Raw genomic sequence first — 10,955 nt, 5'->3', positions numbered from 1 at the left:
CCCTTGGATTTCTTCTTCTTCTTATGGATGATAACCTGAGGGCCATATGAGGGCAGAAAGCTTTCTCTTCACATCTTTAGCCTGCTGCCCAGGGAGGCAGCAGACTTCCCTGAGAAGTGGGTCCAGTCTGTATATCAGGCCTCTGTCCCCTTCAGAAGGGAGTCTCCTTTGATCATGACCCATCTGTTATGGAAGCAGTTTTGAAGCAGGGCATAGGGCAACTTAACCTTGGTGACACCTTCAAGCTAAATGAACCATCATCCTTGCTAACCATTGTAATTTTTTGGTTCTGCTCGTAGATCCTCCTACCTATTATGCCAGGGCACCTGGGAAGGTGGCTAAGGCATTCACCCCAATAGTAATATCACAGTCAAAGCCCTCAACGAGCTCAAAATTTCAGTCTTATTCCTCATATGTTAAAAGAACAGCCTAAACCAAGATGAGTATAGGCTTGGGTTTTGTTCTTTAAAATCTAACAATACTTTTATCAGCTGAATGTTTCTACTTCTGCTGGGTAGTATGCCAGCAGATTCATTCAGCCAGTAACACTCCTGTGTCCACACTTGTTACTATCACCTCCAACTTTAGCCACTGGCACAAAGGTGCAGAGGCTCACAGTCTCCTCACAACTTGTTTCATCATTGACTGAATTATGAATCCCACTGTATGCTGAAAAGCAGGAGTGTTCTTGAAGGATGCAAAGTCACTCCATTGTATCCTGCCTGGATTTTGTAGTTTGCTAAGGAAAAGTTAACACATGACTCTTACATATGCTAGGGCCAGAGAAATATGGAAACATCTGTAATCAAAGTTTTGGTAAATTAAGGTTCAAAGATAAATAGCTATCATGAGTGTAAACACAAGGTTGAATTCAAATTACAGCCTCTTATGTGAAATCTTCATTCAATCAGTCACTGATGAGGAAAATATCAGATCATGGGTATCGAATCAAAAATATAGACTATAATATTCAAGGCCGAAATGTTTACAGGAGTCATCTGTACAACATTTTCAAGTACTACGCAATAGAAAAGAGAAAAAACCAGAACAGAGAAAAAGAGATTCACTGACTACAGTTTTGATGACAGATGTTGCAGAGTTTGGACTGAATGCTACTGAGATTACTCTAATTATCTTTTCATGAAAGATTTTGCACAACATCAACATAATGCAAAAACACTGTTACCAGGAAGGTCTCTTATTGATACATAAACAAAAAGATTTGTGGAATTTTTTTTTAAACCCTTGAAAGATAGCACGAGTAAAGGAATAAGTATAAAATATTGATTAAACATATCTGGAAAATAAGTTTCCCAGCATCATGCTGTAATGGCTATTCTTTGTGGAGAGATGTTCACTGGAGGACCTAAATACTGCAGGAACATATAAACTGTTTTGGTAAAAATGTAATGGCTTCGGAAGAATGAGAAGGAAATATAATGCAAGTTACGCAAGTTTCTACAAGATGTAAAATCTGTACAGTGGTGTACCTCCTCCAGCTTAAATATAAGAGTCTATGTACAGTGAAAACTGTGGTTGGGTGTACATAAATTCTGCAGACTGGAGGTAAAAATTAATGGTGATCTTTCAATATAGAGATCGAACCAATCATAAATGAAATATTCATTTATCTCTGAACAATATAAGAAAGGGGACTCGTACCTTCTTTGCCATGGAGATACTGGAAATCAAGCTCATACTGTTTGTTTTCAGCTAACGCAGTGTTTCCTATCTCACTTTGTAAGTTATTTATACTCCCAGAATAATATATTGCATACAAGATAAAGACACGTGTGTATCAGTTCTTATTTAGTGCTTTTCAGGAACAGCATCTATGTAACTTTATAAAAGGTATCCTTATACCCACTTACGGAGAGAAGATGGGGCTTCTGCCCACTGATTGTATATCTTAGAATGCAAATCAGGCATCCTAAAGTCCATTTGGGGGTTTTATCAGTTCTTTCTCACAATACTGAAAATTATGACCAAAATACAAATTATGACAGAAAAGAGCCATGTTCTCAACATTGGAGAGGGGTTTAAGATGATTCTTTCTTTTTATGGCCAACTTTGGAAAATTAGGCTTATATTACTGGCTATATCACTATGCTTTCTTCCTTAGGCATAGTAGACATAAATAATGTTATTTTTTTCAGATGAAAGTGCATATGCTAGTGCCAACCTTACTCAAGTTACTAAGGCAACAAGGAGAACACACACACAAAATTCACAAGGCAGATAAAATCAGCTCCTGTTTATGCATGAGTTGTGACTATCAGCATTGGCAAAGATTTTAAAAACAGATGACTGGCACTAGAATATTAAACAGACAGCATTAATTTTACTCTTTCTTCTTCTGTACACATCACATTTTACTTATGCTCTTTTGACTTCACTCCCTAGCAGAAAATTGTTCTAGCTTAAGTATGGAAGTTATTATCATTCCTTGCTTCAGATTCAGGTATCCAAATAAATGAAACTTCAACAGTGCTTATAATCAAGCAGGTTCCAGGCTCCAAGGCTAATAGAATCACTAGGATTAAAAGTGGTAAGAACAGGCTTAACTCTCTGGAATAATGTAAGCAAAATATCATGTCATTTTTATGTGAAGCAATTTGATGGTGAAAACATAATATTGAGCCTTACATTGTACCTAATCAAGGCTAAGTTACAGCATCATATGAAACCTTTATTAAATTAATCTCTGGAAAACAATTCTCATAAGTTCATTCACTCTATCCACAACACTTTAGTCACAGTAGCTGTAACTCTGCTGTAAACAACTTGCTAATTGTATTTCTCAGTCTTTATGGCGAGAGATGTGCTAATGGATTTAAGCATATCGTTACAACAGAAAAGTTCCTCACAAGAAACAAAAGCTCACAAACAAACCACTCTCCAGCTAAGTTGTAGTTGCCCCACGCACACACCCACAGCCACTTTGCTTCTTTCTGAGAGCTTGCATAGGAGATAAGCAATATCCATTGTCAGTATAAACATGCAGTAGAGAAATGTTTCATCCTCTGCAAGATCAAGTGCTTGTATAGTGGAAATGATGCTGTAATTTGACAGTCTAGCACACATCAAGTCATATATTTTGTTTTCTAAAAGTGTCCCTGTAAATCAGTGGTCTCTAATCATTAATTAATTGTCCATGCTGATTTTGGTGCAATTCACAACACATGACAGGGCTTAACAACATTTAAAACAGTCATTAAAGTAGAAAGTTGCAGCTACATCTTCCAAACATAGCCAGGCTCAATAAATTGCCTCAATTGACACTGTTTTATATTTTTTTAATATATATTTTATTTAAAAAGTAATGTGCCATCTATCGGAGCACAATGAGCATTTCATTGTATATATAAAGTAATTATTAAATGTTCTTCATAAAAACATATCAAATGCTCAAAGTGCTTTCAGTAAATTATATACATATAATTACCTGATTTATTTTTGGAACCGTTATCAGATAAATTACATGTCTATGATTTATATACCGTGACATTAATAAATTTAGTAATAAAATACCACATTAATCAGAACCAAGAGTTAATCCATGTATAGCTGTATTTCTAGAAAACCATATTAAATTTAAACTGGAACACCATTGTATCAAGAAGGCTATGAAACACTGCTGCCATCTACACAAACTGGTAGTGAAGAAATTTGGAATGCCTTTTTCCTCTGATATGGCTCTCTAGAAAAAGTGAATTTTGTTGAAATTAATAAAACAAGGCATTTTTGAACACTATGAAAAACATCCAGGAGAATATTTTAAGTTGTATTTAGTAAAATTCTGTTTAAGCATAAGAAAACAACTTCAAGGAAGACTCATTTCCACTCACCCTTATTTCCACTACCTTGCCCTGTAACTTCCTGAATTTACCATGCATTCACTATATTCTGTAAGTTTACCTCTGTCTCAGGCATGAATTAATTCTCTTCACAAAAAAGTCCTAATTCTCATGCCCAACCACCCCATGAAAAAAAGTCAAAATAAAGGAATAGTTTATATAGTGCTGGACCACAGCCAGTGCTGCTATGTCAGCAGAAATCTGTCTTAGTTCATATAAATATTTCATTTCTATAGTGAATATATTTAAAGCTTAGTTTTTTTCTTATAAATGCTAATTACTTTAGCCTTTTGAGTCATCAAAGAGAAATTATTAGAAGGAAATTAGAATACATGAAATGTAATTCAGAGAGATGCCACCATAGGACTTCAGTGTAGACATGTGCATACCTTCTGAAATGGACAGTGGACAATCACTTGAACCATGCTAGACAAGAAGAAAGCAAGAAATCTGGGCACATCACTCAACACAGTGTGGTGCAGAGATCCCCAGCTGTCCTAGGCTATACAAAAATTCTGGTATGCACCTTTTCTTTTCCTCAAATATGCTTTTTTGGCTTTTTCATGTTTTGCATTCTTTAAAAGAGTCTGAACTGCTAGTGACTAATGACCAAAACATTTGAGCACCTGAAGTGACTGCCCAGGTGCTGTAGGAGACTGGACGATTGGTGCTGACGGCTTAGTCAGCAGTGTGCTTTGCTAACAATATGCAGAGTGGCCACCCAGGCCAGGGGCTGAAGGTGTGCACACCTGACACCTCAGGCTACAAGCTGGATGTTAAACAAAATAAGGAAAGAGGTGAGGTAGTGTTTCTTTTTCCTTACACAGATGACTCAGCTGTGATAACTCCCTGGAACGTTCCCACCCAGTCTGAAGGGGTTCATCTTTTGCTGATGAGACCTAGGGGGTCAAAGTGGACTCAGCTGCACTGATGTAAGAGACCACTGCAACATCCTAAAAAGTGTCAAAGACTCCCAAAAATATCTCCTGACTCACAGTATTACATTATCAAGGGTACAACTCCCTGCCCAGGGGAGGTATTGGAGGTGTTCCCACCTGAACCTGAGCATATATAACTCTGTGTTTTGGGGCTTCCCTCACTGCCTGGGGCTCCTACCACCACCTTGATGGATCTGGACTGTCACCACCACTTCAACAGGAGTACACCCACCACTTTGACCAACAAACATGGAAATTGCAACAATGAAGTCTTGTCGTTGGATCCAGTGAGTGTCTTGCGGGTCCTTCCAGTTGCATGGGGGGTCTGCAGCCCTGCTCTGACTGCCTATACCAGCATGGCAATCTCATTCAAGCACCATGCAAGGGCCTGCTGGTATTGAATCCCAGCTATCTGCTGTTTCCTAACAGCATTGACTTTTCAGCTATTCCTGACAGGTTTTCTGGGCATGGAGGAGGTGAATCTTGTGGAAGGGCAGCCACCTTGTCTCTGTCCTGTGACAATGTATGTTTTTCCAGGTGGGGGAGGCCGGCTGCCATCCCAGTTTGGTCTGGCGGGTGGGGCTTGGGAAGTTTCTCCTCATCAGTTGGTTTAACCCAGTTTTATCAGTATTGTCATTAGCATTTTTTCTTGGTAATGTTAGTTTTTCATTTACATCCCTCTGTATTGGAGAAGCCAGGGATATTGAATCCAAGGGAGGAGACTTCTGAGGTCTCTGCCCCTCCAAATTGCCTCAAACTGAGACAAAAATGCAGCACATACCCAAAGTGGATATGTACATCCACATGTTCCAGGAGCACTACAGAGCTGTTGGTACTGAGCTGAGCCTAAGTTTACAGCCCTCCCACTCAGAGCCAAATCAAAGCTACTTGAGTTTACACCAACTAGACTATGTGATATTTGTGCCCTATCATTAGTCTCATGCCTCTGAAATAACCTTAATGGCATGTGCTTCTGTCAACCCATCACCTTATGAGACTGTTTTCACTAGAACAGCATTTCTGACAGTCTTCCTGTAAATGGAAATCTGTGCTAACCGTAGGAGAGCAATTTTACTTAAAAGTCTGAAAGCCTTGACACCTGCTACCAGCTTCCAAGGTAATATTACACAAGTGGCTTAATCACTATTTCCTTCATTTGGGAAATAAGAAAATAATCCTGTTTTTCTGTGGACAACATGCAATAAATTAAAGTGAGGAATATAATCATTTATATGGTGCTACAGACATCAACAATTAGTAAACGCTTCTGTGAAGTGAGATATTGATAGGAAAAGGGAATTATGAAGTTAATCACACAGTTTTTACTTAAGCAAATGATCCTTCAGGCTTCATATTCAATGAAGCCTGAAGCTGATAAGAGCTTGGCCAAAATTCAGTATCATTTACTAAGCAGTGCTAAAATATGCAGAATACAGCTCAGAGTGAGATACAAGCTGTAAATAACTGGTTGTGGTAAGACCTTGCCTTTAATTTGCTCATTTGAATGTCTATTCTTTCAGTAATTAATCTTTTGCTCAGTTTTACTGTAATCTTGGGAAATACAACAGTTGAGAGGTAAACAAGGGAAACGGGATTAGACATAAACTATGAAGCACAAAAAAAGGCAACTTCCAAATAAAGGAATAATAAATTAGACAAAGCAGAATGGTTTTTATTGCATACTCAACCTTTGAGGCAATATAAGTGCTATGAACATGTTTGATAAATATGTACTTTATTTCAAGTCGTAAAAACAATTACTATGGCATTTCCTTCCATCTGTATTGCATGGTTTACCAAGCTATCCATGACTAATCATTTAAAACTAACTTCTGTAAACAAAACATCTTCCTTGAACAGGATAAAAATCAGTTTAAAAGGGAAATAATTTTTAATACCAATTACCAGTTGCCATGGTAATAACAAAGACTCAAGAAACATGTATTTTACTTGTCTGGTATAGACAATATGCTTCCTAGAAAGGTGTACGGTGAGAAAGTGAAATGTCTGTAGGAAGACAATACCAAGGTCAGATTCTCATTCTGCTGGAACTTACACATTGCCATTGAAGTTGCATGCTGACACTATTAATTAAGCTTGGCTAACTCCTTTTCTTTTTTCTTTTTTTAGGCAAATAATTGGAAAGTCTCATTACAGTGAAAAATTCCTTCCATGGTAGTTAGAGAAAAATATTTTGAAATAATGTGATTTTCCTTGCAGTATGAACAAAAAAAAAAAAAAAGCACTCATGGTGACTTAAATACAACCATTCCAAAGGTATCAGAAGTACTGCTGAAATACTTGTATAAGGAAAAGTTTTTCTTGGCTGGAAACATACAGTTATCTTTCATGTAGCTACCAAGCTTTGAGAATGTAAATCTTGAGTCCTTCATTACCATAGGTGTTAAAATTGCATGTATACAGATGTTTGCTTTAATACTTTCTCAAAATTCAGAAAAACAGTTGCAAGAATTTTAGAAACATGCAAACTTGTCAGTGGAAGTAAGGTCCAAAGAGCAAGAAATCTTCCTCAAAATGAATTCACATCAACTGCTTCCATTCCTAAATACAAATTTGTAGAAACACTTTTCACACCCTTAAAACACACAAGTTACCCACAAACACTAGCACTGTACCATAAAACAAGAATAACTTTAGAGGAAAACACGGCATGACACTAAGAAATCATCTCTAAATAATATATAAACCAAATATATTCTTCTACAGGAACAGACCTAGAGAAAAGCATGCTTCAAGCAGTTCCCCAAAACAAGTGATCAGAACCCTAGGAAACCTAGGTACATATCTGCCACAGTCTTAAACATAACCTAAATAGGTTAAACATGAAAGAGCTATACAAAGACTGTAAATGAATGCAATTACAGTGGCAGGAAGAGTCTATAGTGTAAGATTAAAAATTATAAAAGTGATTTTTATATCCATCCCATTAAAAACAAACCTCTGTCCAGACAACACTCTAAAATTGCAAATGTGGTAACAACTGTATATATATATGTGCTCACCTTCCCTTACCTAACAGTAGTTTAAATGTAGCTTGCAGATTTAAGAGGAAAAGAAATACAGAAAACTTTTGAAGGGTAAAATGGGAGGAGGTTTTGTGAGGCAGTGGAGTTAAAGGGGAAACTGACCCACTAGAACTGCTTTCTCTTAAATCAGGGATCTGTTCTGTTCTTTTGATATGCTGATTGCTTTTTTTTTTTTTTTTTTTTAGATGAACTATGCTTGTCCCAAGAGAAGTCACTTGGATCCTCTCTGGGTTTAAAGATCATAAAAATCTAGACTCTTTCCAGTTCTTTAACTTTCCTTCAGTTCCTTTCCCTTCCTATGATATCACATAAGGTCTTTTGTAGATGAAAATAAAATAAAATGCCTTGCACTTTCTGAAGTCTAGCTTATAAATCACTGACTAAACTTCAGAGCCCCAATCCACAAAAAGCTTTAGCTACCTGGTTACCCCTTCAGGCTGCTAAGCCCATGTGACATTGACACCTCAAAGTCTCCTGGCCATACCCAGCTCCCAGTAGAGGCAAGCATCCTTGTCACACTGGAGCTTCAGAAGGGAACAAAAATCCAGCATGTTTTGCTCCTTCAACCCTGACATCTAGTTTACATGGGTACCTACCCAGTGTGGATAATCAGGGGACCAGGATGAACAAGGATGCTAAGAGTACACCTGCTCCAGAGAATAAATACTGCCTATGAAGCTGCTGGTGCAAACCCTAACTCCTTCCAAATAAATCTTCCCTGTAGCACACCACTTGAAATTCAAAGAAGACCTGAACATGCTTAATGGCTTTACCTCTGTATTGCCATGGCAGGTTGGGAAAAAGAAAAGAGGAAAGAAGGAAGATCCACTGGACCTCTGCTTTCAGCATCTCTCTTTGGGGCACCAAGACCATGAATGTTCAGGGTGATGCTGTTGGCTCTACCCTCCAGCTCAGAAGACTTGCAGCCACCTCATGGAAGGATGTCACAAAATGTTTGCTGTGAGGCCTGATGTTTTGTATTGTGGAAAAAGCCTGCAATTTTTTATGGGAAACAGCAAGCACTTTGAGAAATTAAAGGAGAGTATACCGCATCTTCCCTAGTTTTAAATAATCTATGTGATACTTAGAAATGAAGGCACCTCTGATAGTGGCAAAGTTGGTAATTTAGAGAATTAGAGCTTTGCCAAAAATGTGTTGGTGTTTAGTTTTGAGTGGTCAGGATTCAAATATTTTGAAAACTACTGTGTTAGCTGTTGCCAAAGTAGACTCCTAAGCAAATATTACTTCAATGAAACTTTGGAGTACTTTACAGTCTAGAACTCTGAGCTAGAGCAATTCCAGAAACTCAAAAACATTAGTGCAAGCTTAGCATAATTGCCCATTATCCAATTCAGTGATAGTCAGGACTGAGAAGTGCTCTGTAGGCCCAAGATGTTTTTCAGTTTCTTCCACTGATGAACCACCAGAAACTGCAATTCTAAATTATATTGACACAATTGTGAAACCAGAATTTTACTCACTAAGTGAGTGCTTCTGCTGTTTCTAGAAAGCTGTGCCCACTACCATCTTTCATTACCCACTGTCTTGTTCAAACCCTCTTCTCTTCTTTAATAGCCTATATCGCTTCATGTGGTCAGCCTTCTGACAACAGCTACATCCCAAATGGGAGCTGGCAGTTACCCTTCCAAGGCACAGATTAGCAGCTCCACAGTATTTGGAATTGCCTCCCATGTACATGTACCATGCTCAGAGCTCTTCTCAGAAAGAGGGCAGACCTTGGCCTTGGCAACACTGAGTGGAATTGGCAGATAGATAAGTACCCAAGTTCCTTTTGTAATATAAATACAGGCTTAGGATTTGAGTCATAGATCCTACAGTGATTCATCATCTTAAGATATTTGCTACTAAATACTTCGCTTAATCATGGTGAGTAAAATTCTACACATGCTCCATACACATTCTACACAAGCTCCTACAGTCAATGAAATTCCCATCGCCACATTTTTCAAATACCCAAGGTTGTAATTATTACACTAAGGCTAGAGATTACCTTTCCACCCCTTTTTCTTAACCTCTGTAGTGTGCTCATACGTTCTGTACTCTGGTGAGAGCTAGAAATTCTACCAGCCCCAGTTATATTCAGATTTTCTTTCCACCACATAAACTGTATGTTCAGAAGCACAGAGTACTAAGTCCCATGCTTTTAACACATTACTGCTTGCCACTGCAGAAATATTGGACAAACATTTCAATTATCTGATGAGACTCCAGAGCAATACTTAAAAATTATTACACCAATAACGTGAATTTTGTTTTCAATTTATTTGTAACCGATATACAAGAAGATAATTTTCAGGGAAAACAAATAGAATTATTTAATATTTAATAATTTGTAGTTCTAATTTTAATAATATAATTATTTAGGCGGATCTCTAATAAAAATTAATTATATTTCATTATTTTTACTCAAGGTTTCCAATAGAGTAACATGGAAATGATCAGTTGCAATGTCTAAGCCTAAGCACATCAATGAGCAGGACTGGGGAAGTTTGAGAAAGAATCTTTAGCACAGGTGAGAAATTCCAATATTTGTGAGGACCTGAAGAACAGGTAATGGCCCCTCCTTGCTTCAATAGAAAAGAATGAAGATTGTCCAAAAAAGAATAGGTAACAAAGTGAGAGATGAGAAAATTAAGAAAGAACAGAAACAAGAAACCTTTCAACAACAAAAAGGAAGGAAAGCAACCAGACCAGTAATTAAATGCCTAGTAACAGAGTAATGAAAATCTCACCCTATAACTGTGTGAGAACTGCAAAGATTAAATAGAGGTGAAACAGAAAAAAAAATTTAATCTGTCCAGTTCACTGTGAACAGGAAGACAAATTATTTTTCCCTTTCCCTTGCAACACCTTTTCTTTTCTTTAATTATTAAGTCTCCTTTACTGTTCTTTAGTTTAAACAAACCATGTGTTTCCTATCTTTCTGCCTAAGTAATTACTGCTGCTCTCTTCTGCAGTATCTCCAAGCAGTCTTTTTTTTTCTTCAAAAGCGATATTGCCAAAAACCCTTGTGACACAGCTTTGGTTTTCCCCCAAAATACAGGATAAGCAACTCGTCTAGAAATGACTCACACCTCTGACCTACTGAATCC

The sequence above is a fragment of the Manacus candei genome, unplaced genomic scaffold (genome assembly GCF_025592945.1).
Source record: "Manacus candei isolate 608988 ecotype Guabito, Panama unplaced genomic scaffold, ASM2559294v1 h1tg000028l, whole genome shotgun sequence".
NCBI lineage: Eukaryota > Metazoa > Chordata > Aves > Passeriformes > Pipridae > Manacus > Manacus candei.
This window is presented reverse-complemented; position numbering follows the sequence as displayed.